We start from the raw sequence: 27,948 nt of genomic DNA on the forward strand, positions 1-27,948 counted from the left end.
CTTTTAGCGGTCATCGTTGGCATACCCCTCATTAGCGGTCTCTGGTTCAGTGGTGTTTTCTTTCCCATTTCACAGTTCACGTAACAGAGGCCTTGGAAGGACACTTTGCATCAGGACACCCCGCAGAGATCAGCCATTCCTAGGCTCACCAAGAGGTTTGGTAAGCTGGCGGCATCTTCACCTCGGCTCAAATGAACATAATCCAGGGGTGGAGAAAAGTACTGAATATTGCATAAAGACATTCACAGGCTAATCTCCACTTTTTTTTTTTTTTTAACCAACACATATGGTTCTGCTCTTGGGTGTTTGCTTAAATTACTAGGCCACAGTGCTCTGTATATTTATAGGCATGAATGTCTCCAGAAGATTCCATAGTCACAAAGAATGACAGAAGCTATATTTGAATGACTTTGCTTAAGCGCTTTTAATAACGAGTTTTTCCTGTAGTGTTTACTGCATTTCATCAACTCAAAAATGCATTTCCATTCCACAATTTAACATATCTGAAATTGATGTGCATCTTCTGGAACTTAAACATGGTGAAACATAGCACTTCTCTGATAATCCCCAATGACCAATGTCAAGTGTTCTCTACCTCCTGATTTTCACAGAGTTCCAATGCTTTTTCTTTTAAAGATAGGAAATGAATATTTTTTTGTTAAAGAGTGAGTCAATAAAAATTTTGTACTTAGCAAAGAAAGAATTTAGAATTCTCATACTGAGAGAAAAACCAATTTTTTTCAGTGACTTCAGATGACGATTCTGAGATTAGTGGCCCTGGGCCCTCATGAGCAGTGGTGATGGCACTCAGAACAGCTCAGAATCAGACATTCTTATCCAAAGCCAGGTTCCCACATCACAGGACTTGCAACTAAAATACTGTGCTGTGCCTTCAGAATGATTTGTCAGCACCCGTTTGTCTGTGAATGAGTTCAAGTTGGCATTCATATAGAATGGGCAGGATTTCCCCAAGCTACATGTACCTGGTTTTTATGGACTTGAAGATTTGCAGAACCTCCCTTCTGTAGAGCCTCATGGAGGACAGAACACAAATGCTGAAATCAGTAGGCGTACAGGTAAATCAGTTAACAAAGATTTTCTGCTATGTGCCACGCTCTGTGCTAGGCACTGGGTAGTTAAGAGATGAAGACAGAAAGGATTGGATTTCTGTCCCCAGGAAGCTGGTCTAGTACTCAAGGCAGACATTAAATAATCTATACATATAAAAAAAAAGTCCAAGTGATTGTTACAACCGAATGACCAGAATGACCAGGCGACCAGTTGCTATGACGCACTGACCACCAGGAGGCAGATGCTCAACACAGGAGCTGTCCCCTGGTGGTCAGTGCACTCCCACAGCCAACCTCCCATGGCTGGCCAACCTCCTGAGGCCCTTCCCCCTGGCTAGCGGGCTCCCTGATAGGCCTTGATCACCAGCCAGCCAAGGGACCCCACCTGTGCACGAATTCATGCACCCGACCTCTAGTAGAAGAATAATGCGTGGATTGAAGAAGTGTAAGGAGTTAAGGAAGTTTGAAATCAGAGGCCTTAACCTAATCATCAGTGGGAGGGGCAGTCACCAGGGAAAGTTTTCTGGAATTTAAGTGGTATTTTAACTGAGACTCAGAAGGAGAAGGAATGGTTTGCTAGGCAGAGGGAGATTGGGGGCAGATGGTAGTGACTGCACCAAGCGAGAAGCAGCTTTTCCTGAGGGTCTCATAACAGGTGAGCGAGTGTCAGGTTCAAGATTTAACTATGAACCAAATGAGGAAAGGGATTCAGATAAACAGATATCTATTATAAGGACGTGGTCAAATTTCAGGAAGAATCTTTAAAACCACTTAGAGATTCATTTCAAACTGGCGATCAGATTTTTTGTTTTTTGTGGTTCAGACATAAATTCTTTCTTCTCCATCAGCGTTATTTCCCCGAGCTGGATCTCAAGTCCTGTTTTCCTGCCAGTCCTTTGAATTCTCTCCAAATCTGTGTCTGAATTTCTCTCACTTCCCTCCAACAGGGACGTGATCAGCTTCCAGCGAGAGATTGTTTTCATCAACAAATGTGTTGTTTTTTTCTTTTTCTCTACTTTCTTGATGGTATCAGGAGGGGGTCATCATTGGCATGATTCCCCCCACCCAAAGGCCAGATTCTTAAAAATAGAAAATAGGTGGTTTAAATAGAACAAAGACTAGCTACTTGAACCTGCTTCCGCTTTTGGATCATTATGAGATTCTCAAGTTTTAAATCTTAGTGCTCGATGTTGACATTTTCTATCAAGAGTACTGCTGAGCTGAGACTCTTTGACCAGTAACTAAACTGACAGATTCAGAAATTCATGCATGTGCATGCATGCATGCACACACACACATATGGTACCCCAGTTCCAGTGGATTGGCCATCTCAAGATTTCTTAATCACGAGTGAATATGATGTGGCCATTTTTTGAATTGGAGCTGGCCAGAACTAGCTAGATTTTATTTATTTAAAAAAAATCTATTTAACAGGCCTAAAAATTTGGGATGGGGAGTTTATTTACCTCAATCTGAGATAAGGTTGGTCTGTTTTCTCCATATAAAAGGAAAGAGTATATCACTGGCTATGATTGATATAAAGAAATTTGAAGTTTTAGTATTAACTTTTGGTGACCTGTTGGGTCAGACCTCTTGAAAGTTAATGCCTAGATCATTACTTGATTTTTCTCAAGCCACGGGAATTCTGTGTTCCTCCATCAAGATATGGGCATCGGCAGTCAGATGGTGGAGATTCCTGGGAAAGGGGAAGAGAAAAAAATCATGGAGTTCCTGATGGAAACTTTAAATGAAATAGCTAAACGTTTTGAATGCTGACCCTTTCCTACTCATCACAGCCTAGATTTCTATTTCAAGGCAGTTAATAAATTAAAAAGTGGGCATTGTTTAATCTTCAAATTGAAAATACAAGTTGATTTTGAAAAGGAGGAAAGGTAGGCTGCTTAAGACATTGTTTTCTATGGTGAATGGCTCTTCATGCTTCTGGATGGTAGCTGTCATTTAGTGGTCACAGATCCTCTTAGAAACAGATTTCCCCCAAATCCCTAAAATTTATCAGAAGCTAGACATTTTAGAAAATGACTTTCCCATCATTTTTTTCCCCCAAGAAGGCAGATTGTAGCTCAAAGAGGACTTAAGGTAAGCTTTGTACAGCTTCTGTGGTTCGTATGAAGGAAACTTACTCAAGAACAAATACACACAAAGGTCAAGCAAATGAGTTGAAACAGATTCTCTTTTGTTTAGTCAGCCACTAATAAAGGCCTGTCACAAAATGACACCAGGATGTTGAAGACAGTCCCTAAAAGCAGGTTCTAAATGTGATTTTTCTGCCGTTTCACCTGAACATAGAAGAGATGTTTTTCCATCACATGTTACTTTTTTACTATTTACTTGGTCCCATGTAACTTATTTCTACAGAGAGGGGGAATGAAAGCCTGTAGTTTAATTTAATAAACCTACCAAGGACCCCCACATGAAAAGACAGGAAAGATTCCGGGCAGGTGTATAGAGATACAAAGATGATTCAGACATGATCTTTGCCCCAGAAGAGTGTAAGAGGAAATATTAATAATAAAACAGGAGTTAGAACAAGCAACATCATAACTCAAATATTTAATGGCACGTTTGAAAATGCAGTGGAAGTTAATGGATCCTCTTTTCTCATCTGTATCCACATTTACCAGAGAGTAAACTCATCACTCTGTTGTCTGGACATGTTACTTTTTTCTGATCTCTGATCCAGTTGAACAAAAGTAACCCTGAAGTCCTTTGCAGTTTATAATGATCCATATGTAATTGCCACGGTGATATAAGCTGAAGAACTTTCCAAAAAGACTTAGTGTCAGAGTAATTGGGCCCAACTCACCCATAGCCCGTTGTGGATACTGTCAACCAGTGACTTCATAACAAGGCATTTCTGTAGCTAAGATGATCCTGAGGTTGTTTTCCAGAGCCAAATGGACATAGGTTTGGGAAAACTGATTTTCATAGGGAATAACAAGTTTTTCCCAGGGAGTTTGTGGTTAATCACAAACTGGATGATTTTTCTTTAAAATTATTTCATCCACATGGGCCAAAGTTTCATAGAGCCAGTGGTTCCTTCGGCAGTCTGCTCCTTGATGACTTGCTGTTTATAAGACAACCTACCCCATTTTTAAAACTGAAAAGGTAGAATGGTGGCTGTGGGCCATGACTCAACCAATAACATGATGGCTGACAAGCGGACGTTCACCTACAAAAGAAGGACTGTCTTCCTAAAAGGAAGAGGCTTATTCCCAGTAAGGACAAGGAAAAGGAAAGCTGTGGGCATCAACAAGATGTGTGTGTCTTTTGGCAGAATAACAGGTCGACGATGGCATTATGCTTTGTAGGAGGATATTTGATGCTGTAGAAAACAAGGAGAATTCTCCAAGGTTATGAGGCTGAAATGTGTGGCTAAAGTCAGCAAAGAACCTTTAGGCAAATTTCATGGGCAACACTCAAAAGTCAGCCCCGAAGTTTCCAAGAACAAGGTCTTCAAACCAGTCATTAGACATGCACCAAAGTTATGCTGAGTTGGGGCCCCATCGAAGGCTGTGCATTGGTTCATGCAGGTTGCCCCCAGGTGTCAGCAGTTGCTTCAGAAGGGCAGACAGAAATGGCATGTCTGATGTTCACTTCGGCCATACTCATGGGTGTCTGTGCTGCCAAGAAATAACAGTAACAGAAAAAGCACGTCGCTTTATCAAGAATAACAAAAATTCTGTTTGCAAAGTAAGTCAGGTCCTTTTGAAACTAAGGCCAAGTTCAGTAAAATATAAGGGACATCTTAAGAAAAAAACGAAGTGGTTATTGAAGACTCAGGCTGGGGTGAAAGGGAGCTGAACAGACTTTTAAATCTAGGCAGGTCAGTACCTACTGATTTTGTCCATCTCCATTTGTGCACACAGCCACCAAATGATTCTTAGAAACATAGCATGTTAGAGTTAAAAAGGAACCCTAGAGGTGATGATGAAAATAAATAATGATAACATTTATTGAGTGCTCACTAAGTGCCAGGCACAAAAGAAATCTTTTATTTGCATTGTCTCATTTTTTCTCTCTCTCTTTATTGATTAAGGCAGGGGTCCTCAAACTTTTTAAACAGGGGGCCAGTTCACTGTCCCTCAGACCGTTGGAGGGCCGGACTATAGTTTAAAAAAAACCTAGTTGGCTGCTAAGCAACAGGCAGCGGCGGCAAAAACACCCGGCGGGCTGGATAAACGTTTTAGGCGGGCCGCATGTGGCCCGCAGGCCATAGTTTGAGGACCCCTGGATTAAAGTATTAACATATGTGTCCTTATCCCCCCATTGCCCCCCCCGCCCCAACTCCCCAACTCATGCCCTCACCCCTCCCTGGTATCTGTGTCCATTGGTTAGGCTTATATGCATGCATACAAGTAATTTGGTTGATCTTTCCCCCTCACTCCCACCCTCCCCTACCTTCCCTTTGAGGTTTGATGGTCTGATCGATGATTCTCTGTCTCTGGATCTGTTTTTGTTCATCAGTTTATGTTGTTCATTATATTCCACAAATGAGTGAGATCATGTGATATTTGTCTTTCTCTGAACTGGCTTTTTCGCTTAACATAATGCTCTCCAGGTCCATCCATGCTGTTGCAAATGATAAGAATTTCTTCTTTTTTACTGCAGCATAGTATTCCATTGTGTAGATGTACCACAGTTTTCTAATCCACTCATCTGCTGATGGGCACTTAAGCTGTTTTCAGATCTTAGCTATGGTAAATTGTGCTGCTATGGACATAGGGGTGCATATATCCTTTCTGATTGGTGTTTCTAGTTTCCTGGGATATATTCTTAGAAATGGGATCCCTGGGCATTATCTCTTTTACTTTCATGCCCTCATTTAATTTCTACAGTAAACTCATAAGGAAGATGTTAGTCAAATAAGAAAACTGAGGAATGAGAGAATATGTAACTTGTACAAGGTCATACAGTTAGTGCATGGCAAAACTAGTTCACATACCTAGGCCAGTCTAAGGCCAAAGCCTACACTTTTTATTTATTTTTTAAATATATTTTTCTTGATTGCAGAAAGGAAGAGAGAGGGAAAGAGAGATAGAAACATCAATGATGAGAGGGAATCATTGATTGGTTGCCTCCTGCAAGCCCCCTACTGGGGATTGAGCCCACAACCAGGGCATGTGCCACGGCCAGGAATCGAACTGTGACTTCCTGGTTCATAGGTCAATGCTCAACCACTGAGACACACCAGCCGGGCAAGAGTGTACACTTTTTAACTACTAGCCTCTTGGAGAGCCAAGTGATCCTTGGGAAAAGGCATGTTCATTAACCGGAGTTCATTAACTGGTGAGAGTCCCTAGGAGTTCTCTAATGCAAGGTCAGTGAAAAGACTAAGGAATGTGTTAAAAATGACAGAGCCTACACTCTGAAGTAGAAACTATATATAGTTTAATATGCAAATTATAAAAGTGGGTTCTAGGTTGGCCTCCAGATCCCCCTCACTAAGGAACTGGCTGCAACTCCTTTTTTTAAAAAAAAATAAATATTTTTATTTATTTATTTTTTAGAAAGAGTGAGATCTCTTGTTCCACCTATGCATGCATTTGTTGGTTGATTCTTGTATGTGCCCTGACCGGGGATGAAACCCCCAACCTTGGCGTATAGGGACGACACTCTGACCAACTGAGCTGCCAGGCCAGGGCCCTGTATTGCTTTTTTCAGAGAGCACAATCTGTGTTTGCTAGCAGTTGTTTTTGTTTTTGCTTTTCCTATTGTCTGAAAAGATGGCTTGGGCCTTAAAATCTTTGGCTCCTTGGAAGATGCTGTCCCTGCTTGGCTCAGTCCTCTCTGAAAATGAATTACCTGCTTACATGGCCCCATTACCTGTCCTGGGAACTGCATCTGCACATTCGCACAATGCACTGCTCAGAATATATAGTACAATTACTTGACACCTAAAATCTTGTAGGTTGCAGCGGGCTATCTGCTGTTGGTGCAACCTAAAGACCTAGGGAACAATTTTGTCTTATGACAACCCCTGCTATTTATATGTATTTTTCACTTAGAATCCACATAGACACACACATACACGTGTTTTAGTTCCTCTTTAGATCTTGAGGGGAGGTCTCAAAAATCTCATCTGACCCTTAATTAGACACCAGAGGAACCTAGACCAATACCTTGATTCTAAAATGAGGAGACCAAGTCTGGGGGTTGAGAGAGAGGAAGTCCATGTCAGGCCTAGAACTCAGGCCCCTCCCTCTTTACCCTGCTGCCTTACTTAAAAATGTATCTTGTAGTCTTTCCTCTTTATTCACACTACCACCTTCCTAGCCCTAGTCCCAACTTTATTCCTAAATTATTGCAATAGCCATGGAGAGGGGGAGCGGCGGGGGACTTGAAGAAACCACATCAAAGTGCCAAAGAGGTTGAGTTTGAATGGTAGAGGTCCAGTTTAACCTTATATTTGCTTTTCTGTGATTTATACATATTCTTCAATAAATATTTTTTTTCCTCAAGGAAAACCAAAAACCATAGTGGAATAGCCTCCTTACTGGTCTCGGAGTGTATATATCCCTTATGAAACCCATTCTGTGGCTTGCTATCAGATTTGCCTTCCTAAAACATGCTTTTGTTCAGTCCTTCTTCTGCTTAAATGTTCAAGAGTACCTATTGCTCTGGAGAAAAGTCCAAACTCCTGGAATCCAAAGGTCTCCTGAATCTAGCCCCACCCGTCGGCCTGTCCCCTTATCTCCGCCACACGCAACACAATCCTCCTTCCTGCCTGCCAGCATCCACCCGGCTTAGAGCCAGGAGAATGCTACCCAGTTCCTTTGCTCATGCTGTTCTCTACGTGAGAGGCCCCTTCTCCCCCAACTCTGTCCTTTCCTCTTTACCCACCCAAATGTTGTCTTTCTCAGTTCAACTCGAGTACTTCTCCTCCAGCTCATTTTTGTCACCTTCTATCTGTATCTGGGATGGCAGGTAGGTTTTGTGTTATACATCAGGTCCAGGCAATTGAAAATATGTTGTATGGAGACTCCCGAGAGCCTGTATGTGCTCAGAGGGAAAGAGTTCTGTGATCAGTAGTGGTCTGTGCCATAGCACGAGAGGGAGGAATGACAGAATGTGTATTACACATTTTCCATCCAGGCCTATAATCATTCTTTTAGACCAGTGATGGTGAACCCATGACACATGTGTCAGAGGTGACACGTGAACTCATTTTTTTGGTTGATTTTTCTTTGTTAAATGGCATTTAAATATATAAAATAAATATCAAAAATATAAGTCTTTGTTTTACTATGGTTGCAAATATCAAAAAATTTCTATATGTGACACGGCACCAGAGTTAGGGTTTTTCAAAATGCTGACACGCCGAGCTCAAAAGGTTCGCCATCACTGTTTTTAGACCCTGTGAGGTCCAGCATGGTAGCCACTAGCTACGTGTGGCCATTTAAATTTAGATTTCTTAAAATTAAATATAATGAAAATTTCACCTCCTTAGTTGCACTACCCACATTTCAAGTGATCAATAACCACATGTGGTTACTGGACACTGTATTGTGTACAGCAAGGGTAGAGAACCGCTTTATCATTACAGAAACTTCTATTAGCCTTGTTTTAGCCAAATAGTCACATAACAATGTAAGATAGAATGTGTGTGTGTGTGTGTGTGTGTGTGTACCTTGTTTTCTCAGTGAGAACAAATGCATTTTATGGGCAGGAATCCTCTTACACTTCTTTTGTATCCCTACAGCACCCAGCAGTCCTGGGCATGTTGGAAATACTTTATAACTACTGGTTGAACTGAATTTTTAGTACTAATTTGGCAATGCGCTATAAAATAGAGTAATAGAAAGAGAACTAATTTGGAAATCAGGATACCAACTTTCTGGTCCCAGCTTTCCCACCAGTTACTATGTGACTTGGAATAGCTCATTTAACCAAAGTAGGTCATAGTTTCTGCAAGTATAAACAGTTATAAATTAGACAATATCAGAGGATTCTTCCTCATTTGGAATTTTGTGATATATATGGAGTGTTCACTTAATTTTAGGCAAAAATGCACACACACACACACACACACAGAATAAGCACTATCAGGTTAAAAAATATTCTAGCTTATTTTAAATCCCACTTATCTCATTTTCCAAATATATGACTGTCATTTGCGGACTTAATTTTCTGCCAGATCTACAGCTAAATTCTGTCTTGAAGAGGATCCCAGCAAAGGTGAGATGACTCCACAAGCAGAGAACATCAGACTTGGGCAGTTGTAATGGAGGATTGGGTAGACTTCACCAGTGAGAAGGTGGTATAATAGCTACCGAACATTTTAACACTAGACTCAGCGGAACTGTAGGCAGAAGTCACTCACCGGAATTTGCTGCTCACCCCATGCCATTGCTCTAAGGGAGGGCTCAGCAAACTATGGCCCGCTTTGCTGTCAGTTTTTGTGTGTTTTATATGTAGCTAAGAATGGTTTTTACATTTTTAAGGCTTGTAAAACCAGAAAAAGAAAGAACAATATGTAACAGAAACCGTATGAACTGGGAAGCTAAAATATGCACCATTTGGCTCTACACTAGTGGCTAATGACCTTCATGTCCAGATCCAAACACTTTTCAAGGGCAGTGGCTTTCAGAAATGTCATAGGGCCTGTGGCTCAAACACAGGGAAATGAAACTCTGTTCATGTGCTTTAGAGAATCCCGAAGATGGGGAAAGGCAGCGGCTGGTGGGGAGCTGGGCCCATCACTTACACCTGAAGCAGGCAGGGCCCTTGACTCTGTTCTAAAGGTAGAAAGTGAGGCCTTGGATCCAGAGTCTGTGTGCTCTGGTCTTGCCTATGGAAATGTGACGAGTCCATTTCTGGCTGTGTCCTCCTTGACAGTCAGCATTCCCAAGAATAGATTCTGAAGGCCCTTTGAAAGGGAGAGCTCTAAGAAGCCCTGGCCTCCTGACTTTATCTAGGAGGGAGCCCAGCCTTGCATCTCAATTTATTCTCTTTCCTGTTGTAGACATGCCTTTCAGCACTTGAGGGATCTAGATTGAGTGGGCGATAAAGAGCCTCACTAACAAGCTGAGGGCAGGGCTGGGCCAGGCTTGAACTGAGACAGAAGCCTGCCCGATGGGTCTGAGAGGAACTGCAAAGTTGGCAGTTTTAAAAATAAAAAAATATTCTTTTTTGTCCTTTTTTCCCCCCTTTGAATGCCCCACGGCCAGGTGTCCCAGCCTTGGGTTTCCCCAAACCCTCTTTCTTCCTAGGCCTTCTCTCTCTCTCTCTCTCTCTCTCTCTCTCTCTCTCTCTCTCTCTCTTTCTCTCCCTTTTCTCACCAATCTTGGTTTCCAAAATGTACCTTTCTTATAATTATCAAACACATCAGTTCGGCATCTTTTATTTTCTGATCTACCCCCTTTTCTCTTCTCCTTGTTCCACTCTCCCCTCTAAGCTATTTTTCAAAGTTTGCAAAATCTTTTACACAAATAACTCTTTCTCTCTCTCTCTCTCTCTCTCTCTCCCTCTCTCTCTCTCTCTCTCTCTCTCTCTCTCTCTCTCTCTCTCTCTCTCATCACCCTTGGCTTCTGTATACACAACTGCCCTTAGTATAATACAGTGTACCTCATCTAAAAATCCAAATGTACAAAACAAAAACAATTTGAAAGGTAAATCTTCCCTTTGTTAAAAAGAATTTTTCCCCATCCCTGGCTGAGTAGCTCAGTTGCTTATAGCATCTTCCCCACATACACCAAGGTTGCAGGTTCGATCCCATGTCAGGGCACATCACATACAGGAATCAACCAGTGGATACATAAATAAGTGGAACAATCAATTGATGCCTCTCTCTCTCTCTCTCTTTCTCTCTCTCTCTCTCTCTCTCTCTCTCGTCTCTCTCTTCCTCTCTCTAAAATCAATTTTAAAAATATTTTCCATCTGAAAGACTAGTAATCTCTCTCTCTCTCTCTGCCTTATGTTTGTCACTTTCTACATTACATTATAGACCCTAATTGTCTACAGTCAGATTTATTTCTGTATTTGCAGATCTTGTGGCACAGTGGAGTGCATGCCCTTGCTCCCATGCTGGATCATAAAAAAATTTACTTTCGCACTAGCTGGATTGGCTCAGTGGATAGAGCGTCGGCCTGCAGACTGAAGGGTCACGGGTTTGATTCCAGTTAAGGGCACATGCCCGTGTTGTGGACTAGACCCCCCCAGTAGGGGGCGTGCAGAAGGCAGCCGATTCATGATTCTCTCTCATCACTGATGTTTCTCTTCCTCCCCCTCCCCCCTCTCTCTTTTTCTCTATCTTCCTTCCTCTCTGAAATCAATAAATATATATATCCTATATAATAAAAGCCTAGGTGTCATTACGCCCTTGCGCACCGCTGCCACAAGATGGCTGCCACAAGATGGCCGCACGCACAGTGGAGGTGGGGCCCATTGGCCACTCTGCACAGTGAAGCCTGCAGGTGCGGAGGAGGCTGGTCCCGACGTCTCCACCTCCTCGTGCGGAGGAGGCAGGTCACAGGAGGGGAGGGCAGTTGTGGGTGATCTGGCCAGCAGGGGAGGGCAGTTGGGGGTGATCTGGCCAGTAGGGGAGGGCAGTTGGGGACGATCAGGCCAGCAGGGGAGCAGTTAGGGGGAAATCAGGCAAGTAGGCAGGCGAGCGGTTAGGAGCCAGCAGTTTCAGATTGTACGAGGATGTCCCAGATTGGAGGGACAGACCAGGCTGAGGGACACTCCCCTCCAGTGCACGATTTTCATGCACTGGGCCTCTAGTGTGTGTGTGTGTGTGTGTGTGTGTGTGTATAATTATTTTTTTTTAAATTTATTTTCCCGGGCCCTAACCGGTTTGGCTCAGCGGATAGAGCATCAGCCTGTGAACTGAAGGGTCCCAGGTTCGATTCTGGTCAAGGGCATGTACCTTGGTTGTGGGCACATCCCTAGTAGGGAGTGTGCAGGAGGCAGCTGATCAATGTTTCTCTCTCATCGATGTTTCTAACTCTCTATCCTTCTCCCTTCCTCTCTATAAAAAATCAATAAAAATATTTTCCCTGGAGTGCTTACTGTCGAGCCTGAGCTTGTTAAATATGTCCAGTGGCAGGGTCACGATCATAGACAGGGCCTTGGCTCACTTAACAGCAGTTTATGCATTTACTTCATTGGTACAGATTCTTTTGGGGAAATTCCCAGCTTATTGTCAAGGATGAGTCTAGCTCAGCACCAAGCTCCCTGTGGCTTCAATCAATAGTAATGAGCAGAGCCTGTGCACCATTGCTCCGTTCTAGAATCTGAGCCCAGAACAGTGCTGTTGTTATGCCCAGAGAAGCATCACGAGGCAAGTCGGCGCCAAGTGAAAATGCTGATGGCCAGTTCTGGGTAGAATTGCTTTACGTGGGACTTACAGCCTTGGTTTTCACCATTGTTCTGATAGCAGAACACACAGCTGTGAGACACACAGAGAGAGAGAAGGTAAACGATAGAAATTGATTTACTAAAATTTGAGATGCAAATATGCAGAAAAATCTATCATCTTCGGGTATTCCCATTATTCAGATTTCAGTGTAAGCCTTATAGTTGCAAACTAAGATTTTGGTGTCTGAGTGGGTGGGTTCTAGTCTTCCCTTATTAGCTTCACTTGAGTTATTTGGGTTCCTGTTTTCTCATTTATAAAATAGGGATTATAGTAGTGCTTGCCACGTAGGGTTTGGGGATGATTGAAGAGGTCATAAATGTCAAGGATTTAGCACTGGGCCTGGTACACAGCAGATGCTTAGTAAATATTGTAATTAATGCTTCAGCACAAATGTGAGGGGCATGGGCTAGTGCAGTGTTTCTTAAATGTTTGGAGCTCAGCATATGATATCAGGCAAATGAACTAAAGGATACTCAATTAAATCTAAACTTCAGATAAGCAATATTTTTTTTAAAGTATCAGTATGTCCCAAATACTGCATGGATATTTATACCAAAATATCATTTGTTGTCTATCCAAAACTCAAATTTAACTGGATGCCCTGCATTTTTCACTGCTAAATTTAGCAACCCTATCTTTACATTCCTAGAAATTATTGAGGAACCCAAAGTGCTCTTATTTATGTGGGCAGTGTCTGTTGCTATTTGTCACATTAGAAGTTCAAACTTAAGAAATTAAAATTATTATTAAATCCTTCAAAAATAACAATAGTAAAATCTCACATTGACATAAATAACATTTTTATGAAAAACAGTATATTTCCAAACAAAATGGATGGTGAGAAGAGTACATCATTTATGTTTTTGCAAATCTTCTTCCCTCCCTAAATCTTTTTAATGGCTGGCTTGGTAGAAGTCAGCTGTATTCTTATATTTGTTTTGTCTTGAATCTGTTGAGATATGTTATTTTCATCAAAATATATAAAGAAAATTTAGCTTCACAAAGATATACAGTTGGAAAAGGGGGAAGAACTTTAGTAGCCTTTTCAGATCATTGTGAACATTCTTCTTTGATTCTAAACCCAAACTCTAGAAAAGAATTTCATAAAGGTTCGTTGCACTACAGAATCTGAAACCATATCAATGGCCTTTTCCTTTGGGAAACACCAAGGGCTGTTGCGACCCTGCTTAGGGTCCGAGTTGAGGCTGGAGTGGGCGGTGAGCAGTTTTGGGGGCCACATTCTAAAGCTCTGAAGAAGGGAAGGGGCTCCAGTGAATCAGGGGAGTGCCGAGGCCTTTAGCAGCTTCTTACCCTCCTGCTGCTTCCTCCTCTCCTGTCTCCTAGTATTCAAGGGAGGTCGAAATCCCTTTCAGAACCTGGGACCATCCTGCAGATCAAATGGATGCTGGACTCAAGGATATCCAGATTAGAAGTAGGCCCCTAGAGCGGACAGAGACCCTGGACGAGGCCCAGGGAGCTACAGTGGCAGGCCCAGAGGCTGGTCTTTCTGCCCTGTCAGACCACAGCAGCTAGAAGTCCCAGGGTATACCTGCATGCTGGCGTGCCCAAAGCAATGGAGCAACAACTCCACTTAGAATTGCATGACTGAAGTGGGAAAATGCTGCTATAAAACATGCCTGTTGTCTAGAAGGCACAGTTCTTCCTCAGGGCCACAGAATTCAGTCTCCGAGCAGCAGGAGATATCATATTTGAATACAATAGCACACCAAGTGCTGTATGTAACATGTGGAATTTTAACACCACCTACAGTGTTTAAAGTCAGGCTTCAAATTTATGGCCACAGGATAAAAGAAAAAAATGAACATAAAGCTTTCCCTGAACGGAAGTGGGGGAATCCATACTGCCTATGAATAGATTTGTTTATGGATTTCAAAGTGAACAGGACAGATTGTCTTTGGGATAAGAAGGAAAGGCGGAGGAGGAGTGGTTGAACAGGGCCAAACAGGTTCTGAGCACAGAGCGGCAGGAAATGCGCAGGTGGCTGTTGATTTCATGCTGTGACGTGATAGTTAGCTTATTTGCCATCTTGTCTTTATAACCGACTTTTAGCACGCTCCTTTGAATTACAAAAAAAAAAAAAAAAGGCAAAGCAACCCTAAACGCTCAGGCCCCCACTTATACCTGGAGTGTAATCCGTTGAGGCACTGCTTTGGATTATACTATGTCTTCACATTTTTCTTCATCGAAATTCAAGTATGTTACTAGACAGTGAGCACGGGACCCCATGCTGAGGGGTGCAGAGGTGGATGCTCTGGCAGCCTAGACAGCAATGGACATACACACAAATGCGTGACCCCAGAGAGCCTAGGAAAGACTCCTAGGACAGTGATGGCGAACCTATGACACGCGTGTCAGAGGTGACACGCGAACTCATTGTTTTGGTTGATTTTTCTTTGTTAAATGGCATTTAAATATATAAAATAAATATCAAAAATATAAGTCTTTGTTTTACTATGGTTGCAAAGATCAAAAAATTTCTTTATGTGACACGGCACCAGAGTTAAGTTGGGGTTTTTCAAAATGCTGACATGCCGAGCTCAGAAGGTTTGCCATCACTGCCCTAGGAAGTGGTCATTATCCCCAGTCATGCAGGTATGTCCCGGTGCTCCTGTTGGGTTTGCCCAAGGGCACACTGGGACAGCAGGAGCCGGGAGGTGGGTTACAGGGGTCAGGTGAGACAGACTCTAAAAATAGGATAAGAGGTGGCCCAGCCCAGGAGGAAGAAGGAAGGAGATAAGAAGAGCCATCCCAGAGGAAAATAAACTGCAGTTGGCAGGGAGAACTGTTGGGACTTAAAGAGGTGCATGTGAGGGCAGGGAGTGAGTGGGTCAGGCTTGAGCGGCAGCAGGGCAGTCCTGGCCTGTCAGCCAAGCTGAGCTTCAGTCCCAGTCCCGCCAGCATTTCCCCGTGACGTTGGCCAGCTGTTGAATCTTTCTGGATCTCAGGTCTCACTTGGGTGGAATCTGTATGATAAGAACATCGGTCTTACCACCCTCACCAAGTGGTTTCACCTGCTGCATAAAATAATCAAAGAAATGGGAGGATGAGAATTACTCTTCACCACATCCCCGTCTTCTCTCAGGGAAGCCAGGCAGAAAAGGAAGGGGAGAAAGAAGGGGGAAGGGAAGGAGAGGCCAGGATGAGACTAGAAGGCAGGTTAGGAGGCGGGAGTAAAAAATGTGAAAGTAAAAGAGATGGCAGCCTGGGCTGGAGGCCAGGGAGGCCCCTCACCACGCCCTGAGAGGCAGATAACTGGTCATCTAGGATCCCACCCAAGACAGATTAGTGAAGTCAATTGCCCTGAGTCACAGCTCTAACCTGAGGCACCTGTAAATGAGGAGACAGAGACAAGATGGACCCATGTACTTAAGGTAGGGGGGACAAAAAAATTGCAACTACTCTTTAAGATGTTTTGCAAATTGTGAAGAACGGCTCTGTGCCATTTTCTAGGTTCTCGGATTGGCATAGCTGTCTGTTCTTTGGAATATTTTCCCTGGGAAGGGGTGGGGACAAGGGAATGGGCTTTCTTACCTGCCTAACCTGGCCTTGTGTGTGGTTCTGAAACCAAAGTCAATTCTTCCTTCTCCAGATGCCCTTGGTCTCCTTTTAGGGAGTAGGTTTGGGGGTTGCTAAGTAGCACGACTTGCTTCTTTCTCAGACTGTCCTACTCACAGTAGGTGTGTGCTGCCCACAGGGGCTTCGGACTCCAGCAACCTGGGTAGTGTCTGTAAAGCCAGGCGGGGGATCCCTGGACACCCCCTTTATTGGTTAACCCTGGTGGTACCAAGAGGCACCTGACACTCTGGGTATGCTAATAATTCGGAGCCAGCAAGTTTCTGTTATCCTCCCGTTGTAATTGTTAACTTGAATGGAATGCAAAACTTCTGGTTTGGAGCAGAGTTGGTTTTTAACTGTGAATTTACTTGAGGGATATGGAAAATGGGAGTGCATTCTGCTTATGGTGGAAGATGGTTTATGGAAGGCGTGTGTGAATTGCAGTGGCTCTGATCAATACAAAACGATGGTAAATGTATAGTTACTGCCTTGTCGACAGACTCACCGGTGAACTGAACCCTTTAACCAACTTTTGCCTTGGACACTTTTTTAGTTTAGCAAGCTGAGACTTGCTGGGGATTAGAACAATGAGCTTATCAGAAGAAGAAGAAGAAAAAAAACCCCACACAAAACACATATACAAAACGCTAACACTTCCAGTGTCAGAGTTTACTTCCTCACGCCTTCCTGTCTGCTTACCCCCGACCGACCGCCACCCCTTGGAATCCCCCCCCCTTGTTAATAGGGCCCGCCTGTTCATTTGCATTATTGTACATCACAGGCTGTCTTTGCGACCATTATATTGTGTTCTCTCTATGGTGTTTGCTCTGAGGGTGGGACACAGGCTGTTTAGTGTCTTGTAAAACATTTACCAAAAGCACTGAGCCATGGTTTTGAAGGGCATTCCCTTGCCAGAGTGTGGGAGGAGAGAGCAGCCGCCGAAAGAGCTCCAGGTGTTTGCAGGTACTTGTCTCGTACTTTAGTATTTAGAAATGCTTAAAAATTCAGATTACATGCGATCCCATCCCGGGGGCGGTGAGGGGAGGGAAGGGGCCAAAGCAATTTCTTCGCAAACTATGTGTTTCGGTGGCTCACGGTCCCCGGAGAGTTGTGATCATCGGTTTCAGGCAAATGTTTTCATTTTTACTAGAGAGACTAGCATGTCAGGGAGAGTGAGTTAACATCTATGTGCGCCTGAGGTTTGTCAGTGTCTGGATCGGGTGTTAGCGGCGTTTGCTTGAGCACAGAATCCAGGACCAGGTGTGGTGTCCCTGGGAGCCGACGTGTAACCTTGTGATTTGCACTTCAGTGTGCCCCGTGACGCATTCCAGTAAAAGCTTTCGCTAAATGGTGGCTCTGGTTTCATGAAAATACTTTTAAACTTTCTTTCCTCCCCCACCCCTATCCCCCACCCCGTCCTGTTAAATTTCGACTAGATAACAAATTAAAGGTCAGCTTGAAAGGCTGCTTCTTACCTTCAAATATGTGTTTTTAGAATGCGTTCAGTGCTAGAAACAACTCATACGCTGGTCCTAGATAGTTTTGGAGGAACTAGTGACTAAATACTACTTGGAAATATTGCATATTTATTTTTTAGCTGGTTTTGTTGCAGAAAATATTTTCATTAAAAAAAAAAAAGACAATATGAGCATATATAATAAAATGGAGCCTTAATCAAATGTTTACCTTTGAGCAATTGTAGTGATATGTCAGCCATGTTATTAGTGGCTAAAACCCCAACAGCGAATAGGAAAATCTAGAAAAAGAATAGCTCCAGAAGATTCCTGTAGTGGCCACCTCCTGGGAAAAGAAGCTGCGTTGTAATGTACGCAGTATGGCAGACAGGGACTCTGGCCATTGACTGGGTCTGATGGCAGGAGGCATAAAAATGAAGACAGTGCTGAAGTTTAAGAGCCCATGGATTATGAGAGAACTTGATTTGGGTACATTTTTGCCCCGTGACAGGGGCAGTAAGAAGCCAGCAATCCTTTTCCTGACAAGTTCCCACTCATGGCAAAATGGCTGGGAGAAATGGTGCTTTTAAAATTGGAGGAAACTTCCTTCATGGGCAGAACTTCACTGTGGCTTTGTGTGTTTAGGCAAATAGGATGAGATCTAACAGACTGGAAGGCTAGTGCCTCTGACTGCTTGTGTATGGGTGTCCGAAAATTGAGTCACTACCCTGACCACGGAAAGCTTGTCACTTCTGACAAGGGAAGGAACCTTTTCTTACCGCTGAGATTTCGAAATAGTGGTAAGAATACTTGCTCTGTACTTGTTTGTTTCATAGAAGCACTTAGATTGCTGAATCTTTTGACCTTCTGTGAAACCACGTACTATCAAAACATAGACCCTGCACAGTGAAGGGGATCGATGCCGTTTTAAGTTTGGAATTCTATCAGAGGAACAGAAAGATTCTGAAAAAAAGTCTAAAAATAAATCACTTCCAGATATTTGTCATTCCTCATTTCCCTTTATTTCACTGGGAAAATCTTTATTTGGTGTTTCTTCATTTAGCTTTTTCAAATTTCAAGTCTCAGAGATCTATATGAAATTGTAAGAAACCTCGATCACCAAAAGCTACATTCATATCTCATGTTATAGGTTCTTGCCGTTACATGATAGTTGGCTGATAGATCAAGTCACATATCAAACTAAGCCCTGAATAACTTGGCTCATATCTCTGGCATTTAAAATTTTGCTGCTGCCCTAACCGGTTTGGCTCAGTGGATAGAGCGTCGGCCTGAGGACTGAAGGGTCCCAGGTTTGATTCCGGTCAAGGGCATGTACCTTGGTTGCAGGCACATCCCCAGTAGGGGGTGTGCAGGAGGCAGCTGGTCGATGTTTCTCTCTCATCGATGTTTCTAACTCTCTATCCCTCTCCCTTCCTCTCTGTAAAAAATCAATAAAATATAGTTTAAAAAAAAACTTTGCTGCTACTACATGGGATATGTAATAATGCTTCTCTATCAGGCTGGTTTCACATGGCATATAATTGAGTAAAGTCTCTCTATGAAGGCTGCTATCTGTTCCGTCTGTCCTTTAGACTGTGAGCTCTTGCTTTGTAATGTAATGCTCTGGAAACAATAATGGGCCCCAAGTGAGGTGGCAGTTTGAAACATGCAGTAATGCCCGAGGAGTCAGGGCAGTTTGGGCTTGGACAGAGCTGTCACACAAAGGCATGGTTGGGTAACAATCTTTCAAGGTGATTTTGGTGACTGTGCCAAAAAAGTCACATTTGTGTGAGCTTGGGCCAGAACTATGAAGGCAAAATGGAGGGATCACCAGGATGAGTTGGGTATTTTTTGGCTGGTTTTGTTTCAGCAGGATGAAATAAAAACAACCTGTTCAGGTTAGCTGAGCAATCACTACAAATCCTTCACTTGACCAGAAACCCAAGGTCTTAAGTAAGGCAAACAACAGTGCTCACAGCAGCCAAAACTAATGCCATTGAGTCTACCAGGGCCTCATCCAGTGCCTATTGCCTGTTGGTTTAAACGTCTTTGAATGAAAGTCCAGTACGCAGTACATCAGAACTCTTCCTCTTAGTTGGCTATCACGCACGATTCATTCATTCAGCCAATACTTAGGTCTCACTCTGGGCTAGGTTTTCATCTCTCAGTTCTTAGATGTCATTTCCTCAAGGTGCCTTTGGAACCCCCTAAATTCGGTCCAATACTTCCCCCTTTAAGATAGTTATCACACTTGTTTTAAGCTAAGATGTAAGTCTCCCTAGGTAAAGAATGCCTCATTCACGACTATATTTCCAGTGCTTAGCACTTATTTGACTTAATCCTGTTACATAAAGTTTTCTTCAAAAAATAGGTGCCAAATATATGAATAAAGGAATAAGAAAAAGTAAATGAGAAGGACCGGGATGGTTAGAGGTAACCATTGCAACAGTGAAAAATAGCGCCAGATAACAGGGAAGGGGCAGAACGTACAGGAGCCTTGAAGCTGTCCCTCCATTTCAGCCCAGCTCAACCATTTACGTTTCTAAGGATAACTTTGGTTCCCCAAGAAGAATGTACTCAGTAGCATCTGTTTAAAATAATAGGGAAGACTACAAATCATCTTATAACGATTTTTATCCAAGAAAGTAATAGTTTTCTTACTTCAATACTTAAATTCAGTTATTTTGGAAAATTTCATATATGACTAATTCTTTATTCCTACAGTTATGAGGTACCAATGAATACATTTTTCACTCGTGTAAATGTAAAAAGAGAATGGAAGAATGCATAAAAGGAATTTTGTGTAATAGGATTAAGTCAAGTAAGTGCTTTGAAAAAATAATATTTTAAGCATTATATATTGAGTTTTAAAGGCAGTAGAATGCACAACTCTTGAGTACACAAATTGATGAATTACACACACACACACACACACACACACACACACGCCCTTTTGCTGGTGACCATCATTCAGACTTCAATCATCAGCTCTGGCTGTTCTTGAACTTCATAAAAATGGAATCATACAGCATGTGCTCAATTGTATCCGGCTCCTTTTACTCAACCTTATGTCTTGAGATATTCATCCACATTGTTTCATGTAGCTGTAATTTATTATTTCATTGATGCATAGTATTCCTTTGTAAGAATGGGCCACAGTTTAATAAATTTGGGAGGAACTGAAAACATGACGATATGAGCTGAAAATCCTTCCCCATGTGTGCCAGCTCTTTAAATGATCTCATAAAGGGCGCGGTGGAAATGTTATCACCTGAAAGGGTGGAAGGAGAGGAATCTATTTCTGGGAGTGTATTTGCCAAGCACTCTGCATGGGCTGTTCATTCAAACTGGAACCATTGCTCATGGAGGCAGCGGCCACTGTTTTGCAGATGAGGAAACTGAGCCTGAGAAAAGATTCATGACCTCGCCTTTGGGCTGAACTAAACACACAAGCTGTTAGCTGTAGCAGACAGAGATCGGTCCTGGCAAAAGTGGCGCTAGATGGCTGCTGAGGCTGTGCCACCTCCTAATGAAGCCCGGGCTTTTATATAATAGTACGCACTTGTGTATGTCCTATCAGAAGCCAGCCATTGGCCTGACGTTTCTTAGGCCATCTCTCTTTCCCTTCAAAGTTCGTTTTGTTTTGAAAAGAAGGCTCCCTTGTGTGTTTTTTATTCTCACCTTCCTTTATGAATATATTTTTTGCTTATGAATAATTTATTTTCAGATGCACATGGTATATATTCTAAAGTCTGTATTTAGAATAGTTTTGAGGTTTTTCTTTTTAAAGATTAGGTATTAATATTTGTGCATAAAGATGTATTCAATCGCCATAGGAAAGGCTGATAAATTTCAAGTTAGAATTGCTGAGAAATTTTCGGGGAGGCATATGTCAGGTCTTTCAAAGTGGGGTTTGAAGTACTTTAAACTCTAACTCAGAGGGCTCTGCATACTGACCCAGTAGGTGTCAAAGTCTCTGATTCAACTGACCGTCTCAGACATGAACAAAGTTTCAAAATGTCCTTTTCATTACTATCTTCCTCGATTTTCCATTCTACAAATATATGCATTCACAATCACAAATATTCTATTCCTACTTCAAAAGTTACAACCAACTTCTAAATGTGCTTCATTTGGAATCACAAAAGGGAGAATATTCCTTTTGGAATATTTTTATAGCTATGGATGAAAGAAGTTAGGCTTTTTGAAATATATTTTTATTGATTTCAGGGAGGAAGAGAGAGATAGAAACATCAATGATGAGAGAGTATCATTGATCAACTGCCTCCTGCACGCCCCCTCCTGGGGATTGAGCCTGCAACCTGAGCATGTGCCCTTGACTGGAATTGAACCCGGGACCTTCCAGTCCGCAGTCCAAGGCTCTATCCGCTGAGCCAAACCAGATAGGGCAAGAAGTTATGTTTTTAACTTCACATTAATATCACGAGGCACATCGGTGTGGCCAGGCTGTCATTTCAGGGAGGCTGCAGATAAGCTGGTGAGCCCACCCTTCGCAATGGAAGACAAGAACATATCCCAATAGCACCTCAGTCAAATATTTTAAGTCACTTCTAGAAAGAGCAAGAGGTGCCCAGAATCTTTGCTTCAAAAGCTTCATTATTTTCACGTTAGTAGAAAGCCCCTTGCAAAGTGGTCATCAAAGATTAGAGTTGATTCTTTTTAACCTTATGAGGAACATAAAGTATTGGAACATAACCACAGGAATAATACTTTGCATTTGTATGCTTTAAAAAATATTTTCTCAAATAATTTTTGTGGTTACCTTTAAAAGGAATTCTGAGATGTAAAATATACTCATTTTGTTTATGAGAAAGCTGAAATAGAGAAGCCTTTCCCATATGGCACTTACTTTTCCACACATTTCCCATCTCTGGCTGTTACTGTTAGGATTAACTGAGATGCTATGCAGTGTGTGAGAGCATCTGGCACATCATGGGTGTCCAGTGGCTCTTAGTTTACCTTCCCTCAAGCAGGATTCCCTGGAAGGAAGTTTGCACATATGAACGCAGCTGGACTTTAACAGTGAGTTCAGAAGATTTAACACTGTCACATGGGACTTTTTTTTTTCTTTAAGGATCGTGAAACATCAACATTTAAATGAGCCGTTGTTAAAGTAAGTGCTACCTCTGTGTCAGTCACAAACGCAAACTTGGACTCTGAGTAGAAACAAGGGCTTTCATTCTGCTTTTCTAATGAAATGGCTTCTTATTATAAAGCCGTAGAAAGGCCTACTTTTACTTTTTCCAATTAATATTATTTATTTCCAATTCATTTCCAATTTAATTTTTAAATTAAAAATGTTAGAGCACTTCATGTGTACAGTCCCTGATGTTGTTTAATAAGATGCCAGAGAAAGTAAGATCGTACATTGAAGGTGTAAGACCTGGGCATCTATATACACACGTACGTACACCCACACACATGATTTAATATAATCCCATGTATAATGTGATGAGAGCTTCATTTGCCACATAAAATGATAGTTAAGTATTTTAACTGGAATTTTAAAATGAAATTGAATTCTCTAGAAGACATTATCAGGCTCTGAAGGGGTGGAAAGACACTTGACCAGGAATCAAGGAATTGATCCATTCTGGGTCTTCCTCCGAGCCAGTTCTGTGACTTTGAGAAACTTCTTTGTGCTTGGAGCTGCTCCCTCAGCTGTAGTCCCCTCACATTATGCGTTGCTCAGGAGTATTCTGTTGTTTGCGCAATGAAGTGTTTCGTTTTAATTCTAGGAAATAACATTGAACTTCAATATCAAAAGATCCTAGTATCTATGAAGTTTATAGTCCAACCCACTCTTTATCTTTGCAATAAGAAAAATTAAGGAATCTTTTTCATTTTTATGATTTGCCTTCAAAAGTGGGTAGTCCTTGGCCCTCCCTAAGCATTCTTTGATAGAGAACCTGCTATTTACAAATATCTCAAAAATGGCCTATTTCTGGTCCACAAAAAAATGTGTGAACAAAATAAGGAGTGTAATGTGAACAAATTAAGTTAATGGGGATAATTTTTGGTGGGGAGAGATTTTTGACACAAAGAAGTAATCTAGTATTCTATTAATTCATTATCCTAGTAACAAGACCCTATGATAGAATCTGAGAGGAAAAACTACAGGAAAAAAAGTAGTAAGAAACAGTCCAATTCACAAAAGAGAAATATGGGTGTATAACACAAGGAAGAACGCCGACATCACAAATAACCTGCAAATTAAAGCAACAGTGAGCTTACCATTTCCTTGCCATGAAAGAATCTTGTATCATCAGAGTGGCATATAAAAAATGTTATTTCTGCCGTGGCCGGTTTGGTTCAGTGGATAGAGCATCGGCCTGTGGACTGAAGGGTCCTTGGTTCGATTCCAGTCAAGGGCACATGCCTGGGGTGCACGCTCGGTCCCCAGTAGGGGTCGTGCAGAAGACAGCCAATCAATGATTCTCTCTCATCATTGATGTTTCTATCTCTCCCTTCGTCTCTGAAATCAATAAAAATATATTTAAATAATAATAATAATAAATAATGTTATTTCTAAAAATAATTACTGAAATTTAAAGTCTCCTGCTGGCAAATCTATAAGATAATGACAGTAAACACTGTCCAAGGTGAAGGGCAGCAGAAAGCAGTGACCATGGGGTGATTATTGACCTTCCAATTGTATGCTGCTAGTAGGGCTTTTCAAGATCTTGGATTCTGAGCTTTTTCAGAATGTCCAGGACTGGCCTTGCTTGTGCCCATGGCTTCCCCTTTGCTCCCCCCACTCGCAAGGCAAACCTGCAGTTCACCAGTCATGAGTAATCCTCAGGCATGATCTGAGTATACCTTCTCCTCCCAGTTCCCGACTCCTGCTGCTGACTATCAGCACCACCCAAAATCTCTCCAGACCTCGCCTCCACCTGGCCTCCTGCTCTGAGATCACCGGCAGGGAGGACTCCCCTGCCCAGTGCAGACACATCAGATCTCTGTTACGTCTGTTCTGACCTCTCGGCTTTAGGTTCTGATTTTAAGTCTTTGTAGTTCTTGTTTCAAAGTCAAGGTGTGAAAAAAAATAAAGGAAGATATAAATATCAGGTGTTAGTCACTGATATGTCTGTGTAAGCTTAACAAATCCAACTTTTCTCAAGTTCTGTATCATTGAGCACTGACTGATTCACACGTAGTCATTAACGTCTCTCCCTGCCATGCCACCCCTCCCTACCAGATGAGAAAAATACCATCTTAGCCAGGGAGCGCATTTTTCAACAGCTCTTGGGGAGTCCAGTCCACTTCCTCCTTCATGCTTGACTTCCCCTCAATTCAAGCCAGGCTGGAGTCATCGAATGAAGATCTGCACTTCTTTTTCTGAACAAAGTAACAAGGACTCACCAAACAAATATGCTTGGGAAATACGTCAACAGTAGTTACAATACAGCAGGTGACTTGCCCAACTTGGCATCTCCACCCAAGGCGTCAGACAGGCAGACGTGGGCCACGTTAGTGTTTAAGACCATCTGGGTGGAAATGTTGGACTGGGGAAGGCAGGTGACGGGTGGAGCGTGAGTGTGTGTGCTGGGCCTTGTAGGGAAGGTATATGTGTAGTCACTGGAAGTGGTGTTGTGTGTACTTAATGCTGGTGCAGGGAGGGAATTCAGCCTCTGGAGAGGAAGAGCGAGACTGAAAAAAAATCATTTGAGCTACTAAGCTTCCGTTAACTTTCATCTGACTCTATTTTTAAAAAATTTGTAATCCTCACCCGAAGGCATGTTTTTATTGACAAGAGAGAGAGAGAGAGAGAGAGAGAGAGAGAGAGAGAGAGAGGAACATCAATGTGAGAAACATTGATCCGTTGCCTCCCATACACACCCCAACTGGGGAATGAACCTGAAACCTGGATATGTGCCCTGACGGGGAATCAAACCTACAACCTTTCTGGAGTATGGGACGCTGCTCCAACCAAGTCACCCAGCCAGGGCTCATCTGACTCTTTATTGAATCTTGGAAAAGGTGGCCAAGAATTTTAAGTGCGTTAAATGGAAAAAGTGCATTGATTACATTAGCTCCTTGTCCTCTACCAAAGTGGATACATTTCTAAGACTTACTGGTCTGACTCTGCCCCAAATCTATTGTGCAGGAGCTGCCCTGTCAATCTAGCTAGACCTGTGTTTTCCATCCTGGCAGCCAATAGCCACAGGCAATGCAACGGTTTCAATTTAATTAATTCAAATTAAATGAAATAATTTAGTTCCGTGTTTGCACATTTCAAATATTCAGTTACATATGCTTAGTAGCTACTGCATTGGACAGTGCAGATAAAAGTGGTTCCCTCATCACAGAAAATTCTGTTGGACAGCACTGATCTAGATGCTTGTTTTCAGGATCTGACAGTATGAAGTATGAGCTGTGCATCCTTCTAGCCCAGCGGTTCTCAACCTGTGGGTCGCGACCCCTTTGGGGGTCGAACGACCCTTTCACAGGGGTTGCCTAAATACATCCTGCATATCAGATATTTACATTACGATTCATAACAGTAGCAAAATTGCAGTTATGAAGTAGCAACAAAAATAATTTTATGTTTGGGGGTCACCACAATATGAGGAACTGTATTAAAGGGTTGCGGCATTAGGAAGGTTGAGAATCACTGCTCTAGCCTCTGAGGTTAGAACTGTAAGCAGCAGCAGAATCTAGATCCGTTTTGCAGACCACTCTCCTTTCTGTTGTCCACATCTTCTTGGCCTTATAATCTTCATTATTACCATTACATTCATGTTTTTACATGAGTATGGCCTCAAGTTGCCATGATCAAGTTCAAGTTTAGATTATGCTTGAATTAAGACAGTCTTTCCCTGTGTTCATTTCACTCTTCATGATAAACAAAACCATCAGCTGAGCTTGTATGCACATTTGACTCTGAGTTAAAATTTCACTCCCCTGGGATGTCTTGTTTTATATTGCTGTTATTTTTCGATGTTGTGAAATTCAATGAAGAATGTAACTTGTTACCAGAAACCAGTTTAAATATTGACCTTGCAGACATTTCTTCAAAACCTAGAACTTGAAATTTATAAACAAGTGAAACCTGAAAAATAGACGTGATACAGAAGCAAAGAATGTCAGGGACCGTAGTCCGTGTTTTCTGTGATGGATTAGTTACTGGAAAGCTGTGGTTAAAGGAAAACCTAGTAAACCATCGAGTGTTAAAGGTATTGAAGAAGCATAAGAGAATATTGGGATAGATCATTTTGTAAAGAAAAGGATTATTTTGTTAGGTGACATAAACCACCTTCCAGTTCATCCGTTTGGTAAATTCAGGAGCTCACGTGTTGTGTGGTTATCTTAGTAAGACTAAGTTCTTTAAATACAAAATTAAGTCCCGTTGTTTAGGGTCAAGTAGATGAACATCTTATTGGTTATATTTCTCTCTTAAAATTTTTTTCTGGTTGCATTTCTATTTTATTTAATTCTCACTTGAGGATATTTTTTCCATTGATTTTTTAAAAATATATATTTGTATTGATTTTTTACAGAGAGGAAGGGAGAGGGATAGAGAGTTAGAAATATCCATGAGAGAGAAACATCAATCAGCTGCCTCCTGCACACCTCCTACTGGGGATGTGCCCACAACCAAGGTACATGCCTTTGACCAGAATCGAACCTGGGACCCTTCAGTCCACAGGCTGACACTATCTACTGAGCCAAACCAGTTGGGGCTCCGTTGATTTTTATAAAGTGAAAGAGAACCAAACCAGCTAGGGCTATAACCATTCTTGTATAAGACTTTGTGAACATGTTTTTATTTCTCTTGGATGAACACCTAGGAGTACAGATACATTTTAAAATAAAATGAAGCTTTTAACCAGAATATTAACATATGGCATAACTAATTATTAATCTTCATTATTATGATATTTAAAAACTTCACCTAGCTGGATAAACTCATAATGCTTAATTTTGAAGAGCATGCCCAATAAATTGCAGTGTTTCATCAATAAATTGGACACCTGATTCCTTAAGACAGCGGTTCTCAACCTGTGGGTCACGACCCCTTGGGGGTCGAAAGACCCTTTCACAGGGGTCGCCTAAGACCATCGGAAAACACATATATTATTACATATTGGTTTTGTGATTAATCACTATGCTTTAATTATGTTCAATTTGTAACAATGAAAATACATCCTGCATATCAGATATTTACATTACGATTCATAACAGTAGCAAAATTACAATTATGAAGTAGCAATGAAAATAATTTTATGGTTGGGGGTCACGACAACATGAGGAGCTGTATTAAAGGGTGGCGGCATTAGGAAGGTTGAGAACCACTGCCTTAAAACATTAGTGGGCTTTTGAGCTAACAGAAAATAACTATCGCAATGCCACTTGAATTATAAATTGATTTGGAATCAATCATAAAATGAATTTTACATGAAGTTTGGATTGAGGGAAAGGAAATTTGACCTTCAGTCCTGCCCTA

The sequence above is a fragment of the Myotis nattereri genome, assembly GCF_964212035.1.
Source record: "Myotis nattereri genome assembly, chromosome: 1".
In the NCBI taxonomy this organism is placed as follows: Eukaryota; Metazoa; Chordata; class Mammalia; order Chiroptera; family Vespertilionidae; genus Myotis; species Myotis nattereri.